The 16,063-nt window shown below is 43.1% G+C and overlaps 1 protein-coding gene across 2 annotated transcripts in view; it reads right to left on the reverse strand.

Annotated features, from left to right (window-relative positions):
- Positions 1 to 16,063, reverse strand: part of LOC138510377 (coiled-coil domain-containing protein 171-like) — a 3,784,015-nt gene that overhangs the window by 3,406,068 nt on the left and 361,884 nt on the right. Inside the window, exon 1 of one of the 2 annotated variants that reach the window (XM_069625991.1) lies at positions 2,372 to 2,466. The exons of the other annotated variant lie outside the window; for it this stretch is intronic. The gene's annotated coding sequence lies outside the window, so the exon portion shown is untranslated. Of the gene's footprint in view, positions 1 to 2,371; positions 2,467 to 16,063 lie in introns of those variants that run through there. 2 annotated transcript variants of the gene reach the window in all.

Genomic DNA, 16,063 nt, shown 5'->3' on the forward strand with positions numbered 1-16,063 from the left:
TTTATAGCAGTTAAAACTAAACAATAAAATCACATGCACTGTGCTTACATTGCGGCCCTATACCGCGGGTCCTACTACTGCTTAGCTTATCCTGTACATGTGCCTATACTGCGGCATCCACTGCCTAGCCTATCTTTGCACCATTGCAATCCTGCTGCTCACCATCTCAGATATCCCTAATGTTCTACCTTGCACTCCAACCCGCCCCCCCCCCCCCCCGGTACTGTCTGCCATTGCACTACCATACTGCATGTTTGCTCCCCACTGCTATTGATCCACGCAGTTCACAGTACTGCTCTATTGCATTATAGCGCCTCTTTATACCTCCTATTGCTAGCCATGTTACCACTTCTTGTTTCTGAGAGTGCCCAGCTCTTTGGCTGACCACTCAGTTCAACAGGGGCAAACCCAACTATCCAATTGGGCTACAGTACTATTGATAGCTCACTACCTGACCTAAATAAAACTATTCATCATACTCAGCCACGGGAACTGTACCTTGTCTAGTCCCCACCATCTAGTACGGCACCTCTACGCTCACCTTTAGCGCCCCTTCACCCCTGCCTAGCAATTCGCTTGCTCGCCATGGCTGCCTTAAGAAGAGTAACGCTCACAATGGCAACTATCCTACCCTTATTTTAGGCCATAACACCTACCAACTTCCTACCTGTCTGGCAGTCCCATGCACCTTCCGACACTCTACACCCAGTCACATCCACCACTGAATCCCAGTTTTCCCCTGCAGAATGGATCACCCGTTTCGCCAACCCCACCAACACCTCTGATTCCATGCCCTCTCCATATGAGAAACACAAGACTAGGTTCACGTTTACGCTATAGGACCACGACCTACAGGGCACTTGCCCCACACAACCTCAGAGAGTCCATGACACCTCAAACTCCTACTCCCTCCCCCGCGCCAACTGGCCTACACAGCGATACTAGCTCTACTACGCACCACAAACCACCACAAGGCGCCCCAGTCACTGTCAGCCCAAACATCAAGGGAGCTCTCATTAACGTACGTTCCCTAGTGACCGCGCTCCTGACATTGCTGACCTGATCATATTCAACCATTTGGACTTCCTCGCTGTCACAGAAACTTGGTTACACCCTGCTGCAGGCCACTCCTTACCTCTTGCCATTCCAGAGAACTACACAATCATCCGCTCAGACAGAGACACTGGGAAAGGGGGTGGATTGGCCTTCATAGCCAAATCACACTTGAACCTCAGAGAATTCCCGAATCCAGGACTACCCTCAGCAGAACACCTATCTTTAAAACTCACACTCTCTGACACCCTCACTATCCTACTCCACCTCATCTATCAACCCCCAGGTGCCATATCCTCCTTTGAGGAAGACATCACCCACCTTCTAACCTCTAATACCAAACCAGGTTCACAAATTATTTTATTGGGCAACCTCAATCTAGGTCTTCATGACCCCAACAATGCTAGTGCATCTATGCTGGACGACACCATCACACAATAAGCTTCACTCAATGGATCAACGAGCCCACCCACGCCAAAGGCAGAACCTTGGACTGGCTGGCGGACTCCAATTGTGACATCACTCTACTCAACATCACACCCTGTGCTTGGTCTGATCATCACTGTATCACCTTCACCATACCTAAAGGCACTCACCACAGCATACCCATCATCACCGCACGACAAACCCTGTCTAGGAACAAACGTAACATAATCCTAGAGGACCTACGACCACTTCTACAGCCTATCACTAACCTCCAGCCCAACACTAACACAGACCCAGCCTCCTTGGTTGACCTGTCCAATGTCACTCTGGAACAAGCCCTAAACCAAATTGCACCACTAGAATTGAGAAAGGCTATCCCGGCTGCCCATCTAAACAAATGATTCTCAGCAAAACTAAAAGCATTACACAATATCAAAAGAACTTCGGAAGCCATTTGGAGAAAAGCCCTCTCTTGTCCTACTAAGGTAAGGTTCTCCATTGCAGCGGCCACATACAAAGCGGCCATTACTAATATTAAAAAGGAGATTTTCAACACCAGAATCCATAACGCTAAATCTGGCACTAAAGAACTCTTCTCCATCTTAAGAGAATTGGAATCGTCGGCACCGCTTACTGACGTCTGCATTGAGGATAAAGCCTGGTGTGTTAACATCCAGCAAGCTTTATTAGACAAGATAGCACTCCTACACGCTAAGATAGAGACCAAATCTGGCATTTGGTTGCCTTTATGGTTACATGGGCCTGCTGAAGAGCCTGTAAGACAATACTTTGATGTTTGACATTTTCTTCACAAGTAGAGCTGAAAACTGTAATATTATTCAGATATGCCATGCATAAATCAGGTAACCCATTCAGGCAATGGTTAACCAACCTTTGGAAAGTGTCAGGTGCAGTCTTTCATGTTCTCTGAAAGGCACAGGAGACCCCACGCTCTGGATGAGGGTATTATTATAACAATAGATCACTGAAAAGACATCGAAAGGAAGCAAATTTCAAATAGGTATCAAGGGAATTTATTGAACCTGATTCAATTTAAATAAATGACTCAAATCATGATTTTAATCTGCACTTAATGGCAACAATTCTCATAGCAGGAAAACACTTTAAGAACACATCTATACAATAATAAAATTCATCCTATTCAATCGTACGCTCATTCATCCACATACAAACGTCAACCATCCAATTTATACAAAACTACAAGGGATACACAATATCTAAAATCTATAAAAACCATGACATGTAATTCATCAATACGATTATTTATAGAAAGAATGTTTGGCCACAATAGATGATAAAGGTGGTCAGCTGATTGAGATGGGTCACTAGAATCTTCAACCACGACCTCATCTCGGGTTTCTCTACCGGTTTCGACGGGATACTCTATTTTAGTGACGTCTTCATCAGGAGATACACAAATTTACATTCTTAGTTGAGCAAAAGGAAAGATTCCTTTATGATGTTGCTGGGTCGGCAAATCAATTCCGTTTAACAGCTTTCAGCAGTTAGTTCCCGCAATAGGAAGTGTTGATTTCCCAAGAAGACTCCACCCCAATGTGTCTGATGTGGCACATCAAAGAGGAAAAGAGATGTGGGTATTTATACTTCCATCCCGCAGAGGCTTGCAAGGATGTGTTCCGTCCCTCCAACAAGTGAAAAGCTGTTCTCTTGCTGTCCGCTGCCGTCTTGCTTCATCGGAACGAATCTGAGCACCTGCGGTTCACTGAGGCAGACTTAAGAGTATGCGCCCGCACAGTTATGGACCACCAATCCACTTGACGTTGGGCTTTTAAAAGAAGTGACCCCAGTACACATTACACTGAAGGCTGGAGCAGTATTACCCTGAGTGAAACAGTACCCACTATGAAGAGAGCCAGAGGAGGGAATAAAAGACACAACACAGCCCCTGTTCAATCAAGGGATAATAGTGCCGTCCACCTCACCGTGCAATACAGCGATTTACCCTGTCAAAAAGGCCACAGGGGGCAATTGGAGGATGATCCAAGATTTCTAAATTATGTGTTACAGAAAGAATTTCCTGTAGTTCCAAACCCGGCCACCCTTTTGTGTAGCGACCCACTTTACAGTGGTTGATTTAAAGAACGCCTTCTTTTCGATACCCTTGAACCCTGACTCACTTTTGCCAGAACATATTTTTTATGATTTTTTATGATTCTTTATGGTTGTTACTTCATGAAATTTGCTGGCCTGTCATTGTCTTGTATAATTACTGGTTTTAACATCTACCGTAGTAGGATGCATATATATATTTTTTAATATTGATTATTAAGATGAACATATTCTTTACACAGTATACATTGGATCCCTTTAACATGTTTTACCCTGTTATGCATTTTGTTGCACTTTCCAAAACCCAAAATATGCATGACTGGGGGACGATACATATATATTCATATCATTTTTTTATATGTGGATTTTTAATTAAATATTGTACGGGCCTATCAAGCATGGATGTACCACCTGGCTGTTATCGAAGGTTTATGAGGAAGGATGTTTTGCTTCCAAAATTGGGGCATTTTAGGGCTAATGCACTTTGCACTTTATTGTGGATCTATTTGTTTACGATTCTCCAGCTGTCCATGGTTGCATGGACTTTGTGCCATGCTCTTCTTTTTAAGAGAGCATGATTGTTTTTAAATCTTTGAGATTGTATGAAAAGTGCACCCATGGACGTAGAGCACTGTGTGCATTATTATTGCCGTAGAGAATGTAACTGTGATCCCTTTTATTCCCTTTGTCTTTCTTTTCCCTTTTTACCCCTTTACCCCTTTTTTCCTTACTATTGCTGCTATGCACTTTTGCACTTTGTACAATGTTTACGCACTAAGCACTTTAACCTGTCCTAATGCAGCTATTTTTGCTTGAATAGACCCGTCACTTCCCCAGCATATACATTACGCTTACGGCATGTATTGGTATATTAAGATTACTTATGATTAAAGCCTATGCATATATGAACCTTAAACCATTGCACGTTCAAAATTGGCATTGTGGGATCATACTGAGGAGATGGCAATATATCAGAAAGTGCGCTATATTTTTGGCGTAGGTTTCGTATATTTTTGTTTGGTTCGCATCTGCAGACTAGGTTTTTTTACCTCTTTTTCACACACATATTATTGTTGATATATTTTTTAGAGGTATGTTCCAGTCTTCTCCTGTCATTGTTTCCTGCATTTGCAGAGGGAACCTTGCATTATTTCTACATGGTTCCTTTTCGACAACGGTCACTACTTTGACTGTTTCTTTACATTTGTTACTATTCTGCCTTCCTCGTGGTATATGCCATCCCCTTTTATAGTTCCCTCTTTGATGAATATTGTGGCACCCGTGGCTATATATTTTGAATTTCAAGATGTGATTTTATGTCTATCTCACAACAAAATATATTAGATTTTACTGTGAACATGGGAATACGAAAACCCTGGCACACTACAATATGGCCGCCTGATTTACTACACATGAAAATGACGTGCTGAATGGGACACTCTATGCATTGCAATCACAGAGTTTGAATCACGTCTTAAGGAGTCCTTTGTCTGTGTTTTTCCTACTATCGTGAACAAGCGGTGGGACGATCGCGAAACGTGTCGGTTGTGCTTTTCAGGTTCCCCTTTCTAATGCACTTTTAATTAATAAAGAATATTTGGGGCTGCCTGATTTTGCCGTCAAGCCCATTATTTGCTGAAGATTGGATTGACTGGACTCAGCTGCTCTTGGGAGTGCAATCCGCTGGTTTTTGCCCTGTATAGGGCTGAATTTTCGTTTTGAAAATATATATATATATATATATATATATATATATATATATATATATATATATATATATATATATATGAGAGAAACTTTATACCGATGTACAAAGTGAGCGGTGTGCACTCCAGAAAGCAGTCCAGTGAGGAAAGTCCACGCTTGACTTTGAGCCAAAGGAAGCCAGTAGTTACCGGGCAATAAAATACTCCTTTATTAAATTAAATGCCATGGACGGACAAAGAAAACATGAAAATGACATGTATTGCGGTAAACATACCGCTTGATCACGTTTGGGATGTAGACAGAGAAGAAGGACTTTTATGCTGGCATACTCTCTATGGTTGCAGAGTGTAGAGAGGTGTACATCTAGAAGCTGCCTGCAAAGGAAATCTGCCATCTTTGAACGTTATGTATGACAAGATAAAACATTCCAAATTCATGTTCATACTTGCAATAAAGTATTTAGGCAGCATTCCATATATCTCTACAATTTCTAAGGCAATTCAGCTAAAATATTGTACCCAGATTCAATGTGACAGTATAATAATAATAATAATAATAATAATAATAATAATAATAATAATAATAATAATAATGTGGGGGTCGGGACAGCAGCTCCCATATTGGGTATGCTTAATCTCACATATCCGTGTCTACTGCTAAGTAACCATAGTCGTCCACAATATGGAAAAACACACAGAAGAGGAAACTATGTTGTGTTTAACCAGTTGCACAAATGGATACATTGACCGTGCGTAAGCATGGTCAATAAGTGCCTCATTTGTTCCACATTGAATCTGGGAAGCCTTCCATTGCTTAAAAAAATATTTGTTAGGTGTTACTTTGTGTACCTTCTGTGTAATGCAGGAATACATTATATATGCTCTATGCTGCTTGGCCAAACGGGTCTGTTAAGTAATTGTAGTTCCATACGTTAGTTCCAATGCAATCTGGATAATGCAGTGCTGTTACTGGAGTGCATAGTGCACTAGGCAACTGCGAATTCCCGTTCCTTTGTACTGAGTTACCTTATTAAAGTGCAAATGCCTGTTATAAATAACTGTGCAACTATACAATTAGCTGCCATATGATAATAAAGTGCAAAGTACATTTAGCAGCTGGATAATGTTGTTTCCTATATGGAAATACATAAAGTGCTTAGTGCTTGTAATCTCAGGACATTAGAAAACCGAGAATGACGTTGCCTCATACTAAAAAAAATGGTAATACAGCTCATAAGTTAAAATAAACAACACTGCTATAGAGTCTATATACATAATGGAACATCATAAATATTTGCTGACCTTATGTAAGACCTATACAAGTCGAGATCCAGAATGTACACAGTGTTATTATACTGCCAGTAGTCCTATCTATCTGAGTGCAAAGGCAAAAGCGTGGCCCACCCACTAAGAGAAAAAAGTAAAAATTTGAAAGCAAAATAGGAGAGAGTCTAAAATCCATTCAATTTCTCTTATGTAAGTAAAATATTGAATTAATAGTTACTCAATCCAGAATGCTGGTGAAAAAACATTCTTGCCTCTAAAAACCAAAAATCCCATAGTGCAATAAATGACTTTCATATTAAGTTATTAAGAACCACCTTGCTATGTTAAAAGAAGTGTTAGTCTCAATGAAGAAAAAGTTACAAATAGTTCCTGCATATAGAAAAAGTTATATCATGGGTCTAATATAAAGTGCATCAGTAGTTTACTCCAAATTAACTTATGTGTCCTTAGGTGCCCAAAAAGGTGTAGAGTTCTTCGTCCAGATTGTGGCCCTTGGGTTTTTTGGTTTCCAGGTCAAGGATATACTTTGTCTCAGATTGCCTGAGGAGGAGCTCTCCGTTTCCTCCTCTTGGTGCTTTAGAGACCGTGTGTATACCAAAATAAGCAAAGCCTTCTAGTTTCCCTCCATGCTTTTCTTGAAAATGCAAGGCCATGGGGCATCTGGGGTCAATATTCTTAATGGCTCTTATGTGTTGACGTATCCTGAGTTTAAGTTTGCCAATAGTACTCCCCACATACCATTTGTTGCACGGACAGGTGAGTACGTACACAACATACTCAGTTTCACATGTGATCTTCGATTTAATAGTCACATTTTTGTATAGTACAGGATGGAGGTAGTTGTTTTTGGCAAATTTACACGCTTTGCATTTCATACACTTCTGAAAACCATCTGATTTGGCACTGAGCCAACCTTGACCTGCTAGGGCAATCTTGAGGCTCATATAGCTGGATACTAGGTTATTGTTGAGCAAGGTAGAACGTCTAAAAGTGATATTGATGTTAATGCCCAGGATGCTTTCCAGATGTTCATTTTGTTTTAGTATATGTCAATGTTTATGCATAATATGGCGTATGTTGCTGGAAGCTTTACTGTATGTCAAGATGAGTCTGGTGTCTGTTGCATCCGGGTCTACCTCAGTCATCACTTTGGACATCAATAATGTAGAGCGATCCTTTTCACGTGTTTTGTTATACGCTCGTTTCAGCACCCTGTTAGGGTAACCTCTTTGTTGGAACTTTAAGGCCATGCTCCTACATTCCTTGTCAAAAGTCTCCAGTTGCGAGCAGTTGGGCCTTATACGAATAAATTCGCCATAGGGACTACTCCACTTTAGGGCTGTGGGGTGGTTGCTTTTTGCGTGTAAGGGTATGTTGGAGATTGTGGGTTTCCAGTAAAGATCAGTCACCAGTGCACCTTGTGCCACAGTTACAAGAATATCTAAGTACACAATAGCAGTCTTGCTGTGGCACTTGGTGAACTGCAGATTTAGTTTGTTCACATTCAGTGACTTAACAAACTCCAACCATTCTTTGATCGATCCGTCCCAAATAACATATAGATCATCTATATAGCGTAACCAAAGTACAACTTTATCTGATAGTGACTATTTGTCAAGCTCCATACTGTAAATTTCTCCCACCAGCACATAGTGAGATTAACGTAAGAAGGAGCAAAGGTCGTTCCCATGGCTGTGCCTTGCAACTGTGTGTAGAAGTTCTGATTGGTCATCTCTAAAATCATTTTTCCATGTTCCAAGTAATTTAGTGATCTGGTTTGTAAAAAGTACTCGCATGATTTCAAGCCGTCTGTATGTTTAATTGATGTATACAGGGAGACCCCATCCAGTGTTGCTAACAAGTACATTTTTTCCCAAGGTATACCGTTGATTTTATTAAGGAAGTCCTTGGTGTCTCTCAAATACGACAGTAAGCTGGTAACAAATTTTACCAGCGTTTCGTCCACTAGGTTAGGCACATTTTCAAAGAGAGCTCCACAAAGTGTAACTATAGGTCTCCCTGGTGGTCTAGTTTCGTTTTTATGAACCTTGGGCTATGTCCGATAACTTGTAACATTCTGTATCTTTAAGTTGTCTGTTGGCCTCATTGATGTAATCTTGCCTGTTCATAATGACTATGTTGGTACCCTTATCAGATGGTTTAATTACGTAGTCTTCCAATGCACATATATTAGACAGGATCTCCTGCTCTCGGCGAGTAAGGTTATCCTTGATATCAATTTTCTTTTTTCTAAATTTCTTTAGATCACTAATGACCAGATCTTGGAAGGCCTCGATGTTTCCCCCTGGATTGAACATGGGATTGAAGCGTGACTTTAGTTTGTTTGCTTTTACTGGGCCAATCAGTTTGTATATTCATAAGTTCCCACTGTGGGTCACTTATATCTTCATTGTCTTGCCATTCCGATTCTAAATGGATGAGGTCTCGTAATATGTGTATGTCCTCTATGACCAGGGGGGTATACCCACTCAAAGTTTCTTCCGTCTTTGGCTTGGAGGATAGATGGCAAAGAATTTCTTCAAGCGTATTTTATGCATATATCTGTCGAAATCTATTCTGGTTTCTGCGTAATTATAGGGAGAGGAAGGACAAAAGTTTAATCCCAGTTTGAGTACTTTTAGTTCTACAAAGGAGAACTCTTGTGATGTTAAATTTATGATGGACATGTCTGGTGACTTGCTTTGTATTTTCATTAATTTTTTGTCCCACAGCGTGTTTGCCTTTCTGTCTTGTCCATTTCTGCGATGTCTGTAACAATTGCCCCTCCTTGTTTTCTTGTTCCTCTTGATCTGGTCGAATTTCCCGTCCTCTTCCTCTTGCTTTTTTGCTGTTGTTGTTGTTTCTGCCATCCATTCCCAAGAGTCTCATCTCCTCTAAAAAATTCAATTTTCTCTGGGGCTGTTCATTTTCACTTTCTGTGGTTTCTATATCTGAGGATGATGGTTCGCTGAGTATGTCACTTTCAGGATTCAATGTTTGTGTGGGTAGTTTCTGTCTGAGGGTATCAAACCTTTTAGCAAATGTAAGCACCCTCCCCTTTTCATAATCGTCCTCGTCCCGCAAGAATTTCTGCTGTTTCCTCAGCTTAATTTCTTCCTCAAAAGTTATGTACGCCTTTTCCATATTTTAACGGATGGCTTTGCCTTCTTCACTTTGAGTGATGGCCAGTAACTGTTCTTCAATCTCTTGTATTTTTGACAATATTTTATGTCGATCAGTTTTAGCATATTTTATTCAAATATTAAGGAATGTCACTGAACATATCTAGGGTCAGGTGGGTTTATTCACTGACAGTCAGAAACTTAAAATTCAAAAGGTATTACATTTGTAGACGTTGCTATTCTCACATGTTCTTACAGTACTTTCCTTAAAATTCAATCGCATCTTATGATGCACATACATAGGGGAAGAAGCTGGCCTGAAACACAGCAATCAGTTCTATACGTGCAGATAATCATGTTGGTTATACACAGTTGCTAATGATACTGCCTCTTGTTCGCTTACTTTACTCTCCCTGAGTAAGCCCCATATTTGTATGCATTGTGGTCTCTTAATGTTTTGTGTGTAGTAGTACAAATATGTAGTAAGTGATGCATTATTACCTAGTTAGTATGTGTTTCATAGTACAGAAAAGTCTGATACTGAAGCATTCACTATTTTACTATCCAACTTGGGAAAATTACAAATATTACGCCTCTATGGTGTATGCTGCAGCCAATGCCTATGTTTCTGTATGAGTAGGTTCATGTACTAGAAAGAACACTGCAATGGAATGTTCTTTGGAGCAGTACATTGCATAATGAAGTATAAAGTTCATCACACATCTCCCCCCTGACACTTTTTTGCCAACAGTACATTTACAACCCCTTGTAGGGACTTCCTATGAAAGGTAAATGCACATGTGATGTCATCAGTGATGTCATCAATGATATTTGTGATGTAATCTTTGATGTCATGGGTGTTATTCGTAGCTGTGCACGGTGGCGGCACGAGTTATGGTTGCTTAGCTTACCATAACTGGCGAATTTCAGGGGTTTTTCAGTTTTACTTGTAACCATAACATCCCTTTAACAAAGTTTTTTCACTGAATTTGATAGGTTTTTAGTAGCACAACTTAACCATAACGTTCCTTTAGCAAAGTTTTTTCACTGGATATATATATATATATGTATATATATATATATTTATGAATACAACACATTACTTCTTTTGAAGTCTAACTTCAGAAACCTCTCTTGCCACTGGAAATCGTAAGTAGAAACCTTTTATGTGCAGTTTGACGACAGAAATTACACACCATTGCTATTTTGGTGACCATCTGCACTGCATATGTACAGCAAAATGTACAATTACACAGCATCCCACCCAAGCAGTGCAGGTCTCCTGAGGCAATTGTCATTTAGTTTTGGTATGAGTCATAAAAAATGCAAATTGGACTAAGTGACCCAGTGAGGACAGCGGACCAATTTCATTGCAAAATAGTTCGCTATAGTATTCCTTAGAGCAATGGAGAACTAATCTTGTTTCAAAACAGATTTGCTAATGCTGAATTGCCATTAAACATATTTGACATGAAATGTACATGTTGCTCTGCAAGTTAGTATCATCATAAATGACATCTTTGATCAGGTGAAAAAGATAACTATCATGTTTTAATTAATTCACAAACATGCCATAAAACATGAATATTAAATATACTTGAATTGTGCAGGTGCCAATATCATGTACCAGATTCATTCACTTGCAAGATGAAATATTCATTCAGGAAACATACTGGTGCATGACTTATAGCAGAATGAATATTTACATATTGTTTTCTATTGGCTTTTGACTTGGGACATGCTTTGTTGGGGGTGCACTTGGGAGTGCTGGGCTTTATGTGAAATTAATCAAAGATTCCAATGAAAGTATAGAAAGAATACAATGTCTCAAGAGCTGATAGGTATTGATTAGGTGTGTGATTGAAGGAATTCATGCATGCTGCTTTTCTTTGTTTTCCAAAGTATAAATGAATGATTGTTCTGGCAATTTATTTTTGGGCCAAACAGATGGAGATCTCGTATTCGGATCAGGGTATTCGTGTTATAATTCCAGTCTCCCTACATGGCCAAAATTATGTAATCCTGGTACAATCGGCTGATACAATTTAATTGGTGGGTGTTGGTACCTCCACCAGGGTCTGGGCTGCTGCACCACAAACTTACGTGACTTAAGTATTGAGTGAAATGTGGCGGCGTGGCTAACTAGCCATGTAATAGGACGTGCTTTCTTGCGCAGCTCCGGCCGATCTGACAATGATCCTGGAATCTACGCTTAAAAACGACCTGGGCGTTCCAGAAATGAAGCTATAAGCGTTGGAACTAACACTCTGCAGCGATTTCTGCATGCGAGTGAATCGAACCGGGAACTTAGGAGAAAACATAACATCAAGCGGGCGGTCGTGCGGATACATTGTGGCAAGATGACGGACAACAAAGGGATTGTCCCCGCGGCCTCGGAGAAGACCGAAGAAAGCTGAGCTGCCTTGCAGTGCAAAAGAAGTGAGCCGACGCGGGACGTGCGACGCTTGGCCTCCAAAGCTTGCTCCTGTTGCTTCCTGATGGCAACAAAGTGGCGGCGCCCCGGAGCCGGAGCGGGCGAGCTGATCGCCATATGAGATCCAGTTGCCATGTCACGAAGACAGGCAACTGAAGTGTACGCAGCTCCCTGCCGCTCGCGACAGTTGTTGGGGGAGGCACAGACTGCAGGCGACGGTGGAATCTATGTGAGAGACACCAGCCGCGAGCGGCCCGTGAATAATTGTGGGCCCCGGACGCTAATGAGCGGCAACGAAGCACCCGCAAGTGCAGGTCGAATGGATGAAGGACGTGAGCCTGGCATTTAAAATAGGAAAAAAAGGGGGGGGGGGAATAAATAAATAAATAAACATCTCAAATGAAAAAGGATGGTGGCGAGCTGCATGGGTTGAAAGAGAATGAGACCAACAACAAACATCCTTGGACTGCAGTGGTCCACAGGCACTCTGATTTGTATGCGGCCCTGTTGCATTTCTAGTTGGGAGCTGTGTCCCATGGACTGTAGTGCTGGAGTAGCGCCTGGAGTGCGCCAGAAGCCCTCCCTCCTATGGGAGAGGGCCCAGGAGCTGTATTAATACAGGGGGCAGTGAGAGCAGCCAGAACCTGCACCAAGACATTGGGGGTGCATCCGGGCACCGCCGGGCGAAGCGGCTACTTGGGTGTACCGCCATTTCAGTAGCAGGGGCAGCCTACGTGCTAGCTCCTCTTGGACATCTGCCGAAGGCTGTGACAGCAAAGGAAAAGGTGGCAGGCATTGAGGTGCACATGTAGCATTGGACACATTACATACTGGAGTTGCATGGGTTGTGGAGAAGGAGGAGCACCTACCGACCTAAGGGAATTAGCGAAAAGGGGGCCGACCACGACAGGCGGAGAAAGTACGTGGGAGGACACAACCCACTTGGAGGATTTGGAGACGTAGCCAAGCCCGCACGATGTCAGTAAAAGGGCCCAAGGTGAGGAGTAAGCAGTCCACAATGGAGGTCTTTGCTAAAACACAACGGACCTCTACTGCTCCGACACAAAGCACACCGGTAGCCCCAATGGACACTGTCCTGAAAGGAGAAAACAACTTGGTCCTGGCAGCCATAACAGAGCTAAGAACCTCATGGGTGACAACAATGGCGGATCTACGAACGGCCTTGGAGAATAAGATCGACACAGTTGGAATTGAAGTCACGCTGCTGCGACAGGATGTCAGAGCGCTGGCGGACAGGACAAGCAATCTGGAGGGTGTCGTGAAAACAGACACTACCACGAATAATGCGAAGGAGGTCCATATACTTAAGCAACAGGTGGCAAACCTCGAAAATCGAGAACAGGAGTCGGAAGGAAGGGCTAGACGGAACAACATCCGCGTGGTCGGCCTGCCGGAGGGAGAGGAAGGCCAGGACCCAACGGATTATGTGGAAACCATGATCCTGCAGGAGATAGGCGCAGACAAGCTCTCACAAGAGTTTACGGTTGAAAAAGCGCACCGGGCCCTCGTGAGGAAAACGCGGCCTGGGGCCCCTCCCAGAGCGATCATCGCGAAGATTTTAAACTATAAAGATAGAGAAAAGATACTCGAGTACTTTCGTAAAGGTGGAACGATAGAAAGGGCTTCTACCAACATCACAGCGTACCCTGATTACACCATGCTGGTGCAAAGACAGCGATACAGTTATGTGGCGGTCAAGAGGAGACTGCGCGCAGCGGGATCAAGTACATGCTTTTGTACCCCGCGAAGCTTAAGGTACTGCACAAAAGTAGAGTGTTCTTCGACACCTCAGAGGAAGCGGCAGCATGGTTGGACTTGCAGGGTTGCCCGGAGCGCAATGAGGAACAAGATCAACTGGAACGTGACAAGTGAGATGGAGGTGGGGGAATTTCGAGGGGATAAGGGGGGAGTCCTAGTAAAAGACCAAGGGACAATTGTATGACACTGTGATAACTTTGGGACTTCTTGACTCTGTTGGATTAGAATATAGAGGATTAAAAGCACAAGTAAATTGGATGGTGGTAGGCGTAGTGCGCTTGACGCAATCAGGAGCAGCAACACGGAAGCAACCTACCCCCAAGAATTAGTAGTAAGATAGCTATTAGGGCTACTCTTTTACCCTGCTGAGCCGCGAGCACGGGCTGGTGCCAAAAAAGGGCTAGATGCGGGGATGCCTGAGATCCAGGGATGGAGCTGGGCAACAGTTGGGGAGGGGGTTGTTGGGGAAGGGAGGGTGGGTCAGGGAGGGGGGAGGGAGGGGACGGGCGGATTTTGTTGTATTGTTAGTTAAGGGGAGTTTGAGTTGGGAAACAAGCCCATATAGACGAGTTAGGCGGTCGGAGTTGGACTGCACGGGGGAAGGGAGGAGTGGGACTTTGCCATGCCATGGGGGACTTTAAAATAATCACCTGGAATGGCAGGGGGCTCAATAGTTATTTGAAGAGGAATAAGGTGATGTTATACCTAGGCAGGCAGAAGATAGATATAGCCCTTCTGCAAGAAACGCATTTGACGCGGGACAAAACGGAGATGATTGGGAAGAAATGGAAAGGGACGGTTGTGGGATCCTCATATTCGGCGTATGCTAGGGGTGTGATTATCTGGATAGCGCCACATGTCCCTTTTCAGCTGTTACAAACGCAGGTTGACACGGACGGGAGGATGGTCATGTTGAGGGGATTGGTGGAAAATAAAGAGATATGCGTAGTAAATACCTACGCCCCGAACCAAAATACAGCGGCATATTTTACGACATTGTGTAACAACCTCAGCGTATGTGTGGGGAGTGCGGTGATTTTGGGGGGGGGGATTTTAACTGTGTATTAAATCCGAAGGTAGATAGATCAGATGGGAAAATGGACAGACCTACCCCAGCTGCTAGAGCGCTGCAAATACTGCTGAACGACTTTGGGTTTGAAGATGCATGGAGGGTGCGACACCCCCAGGAGAGGCAATACTCGCATTATTCTGCCTCGCAGCAGCTACATACAAGGCTAGACTATGTCTTTGTTACACCAGAGATACTAACGGAGATTACACATGGTGAATATAAGGCGAGAGTTCTTTCGGATCACTCGCCTCTGATCCTAGGATGGCAATGTCGTCCCCCGAGGGCGAGGATACCAACTTGGCGCCTCAGAGCAGAGGCGCTGAGAGACCCCCTCTTTAAAGAAGACATGCGAGAGGAAATTATCAACTATTTTGATATAAATAGTGGCAGTGTGGACTCGGCATGCACATTGTGGGAGGCCTTTAAGGTTGTGATGCGGGGGGTAGCTATAGCGAAATCCAAAGGGCTGCAAGGGGGGATCTTGACTGATCTCCAGGAAATGGAGGATGAGCTGGAAAAGGCACTAAAGGGAGGAAACAACACTAAAGAAGACGCCGAATTGATACTTAAGTTGCAGCAGAAATGTGCTGGGCACTGGGAGAAACTGTTTAACCTCAACTATAAAAAATATATAGAGAGACAGCAAGCGGGAGGGGATAACTCTGGGAGGATTTTGGCATGTCTATACAAGAGTGAAACCCCGAGGCCCACGATTAGGACAATAACAAGGGAAGACGGAGGAGAGGTTGACACCCAGGAAGGTGTCAACCAGGAGTTTGCAAACTATTATGGGCGGCTATATGAAGATGATGGGGAGGATAATCGCGTGATGATTACAGAAACATTGGAAGACATAGGATTGCCGCAGAACAGTTCTGAGGAAAGGGAGGAACTGGATGCGCCGATCACCTTAGAGGAGTTGGTTAGGCAGAAACCTGTGCAGTTCCCTCTGGGACCACTGCAAAGGATTTAGGACTACAGGTGTTTGGCAGTAAACCCACTTGGTAGCAGTCTGTACCACACAGCTTCACTTGGTAGCTGTGGCTGAGCAGTCAGACTTCCCTCAAGAAGAGTTAGGCAGTATACAGGGTAT

This window comes from Ambystoma mexicanum, chromosome 6p, assembly GCF_040938575.1.
Source record: "Ambystoma mexicanum isolate Mex_15411 chromosome 6p, UKY_AmexF1_1, whole genome shotgun sequence".
Taxonomy (NCBI): domain Eukaryota; kingdom Metazoa; phylum Chordata; class Amphibia; order Caudata; family Ambystomatidae; genus Ambystoma; species Ambystoma mexicanum.